This window comes from Penaeus monodon, chromosome 32 (genome assembly GCF_015228065.2).
Source record: "Penaeus monodon isolate SGIC_2016 chromosome 32, NSTDA_Pmon_1, whole genome shotgun sequence".
In the NCBI taxonomy this organism is placed as follows: Eukaryota; Metazoa; Arthropoda; class Malacostraca; order Decapoda; family Penaeidae; genus Penaeus; species Penaeus monodon.
Window position 1 is genome coordinate 17,932,393 of NC_051417.1, and position 793 is coordinate 17,933,185.

Genomic DNA, 793 nt, shown 5'->3' on the forward strand with positions numbered 1-793 from the left:
TATAAGCACTGTCCTTTTGTACAAGATGTCAATGTCCTTGTTAGAAGCTGCTCGTCACTGCCTCCAAGTGGGGTTTGTATCCAGAGCAGGACTTCTGCAGGAGGCGGAACCTCTGTGTCAGTTGCTGGTTCCCTTCCTTAGGGTTATTCAGTTCCGTGCGAGTTATGTCGTGAAGATCGCGAATATTCGTTCGGTAAATGGCGGAAGCTTCGTTGTTGAGGATGCGGGACCGCTGATCTCGTTCTTCACCGCTGCTTGCGTGATTGTGATACTCACAATTATTCAACTTTAAAGAAATAATATTGTTAATATATACATATAAGAGATTACATACTTATTGCTTTGATACTGAATTTTATTTATTGTTTCTTATTATTGGCGATATTATCACTGCTGTTGTAATTTTAATAATTATGCCTTTTAACGTTTCAATTCATACACATATCATGTAAAAAGTTATTTCATAGGCATGAGGATTTCGTAATTCAGTTGGAAAATACCCTCATATGGCAGGTATAAAGGAATTATATATGTATTCAAATTTTATCAAACAAGAAAAAAAAATATTTGACAACTATCATTGTAGTTTCTGAAATGAAGTACAGTGAGATACCCTCAGGTCAGGTCAAAGTTGGCAGTGTACTCTTCATCTTCATAGACATTTCAGCCTTGTGTGCAACAGAAGATTAAACTGGTAGTTGCGTGTTCATTGGCGCTTCTGACGGCACCGTAGAAGGCAACTTGGGGTGGGTAATCCGACATGGCGACATTTGGCGAAGTTGGTATTGTTGCA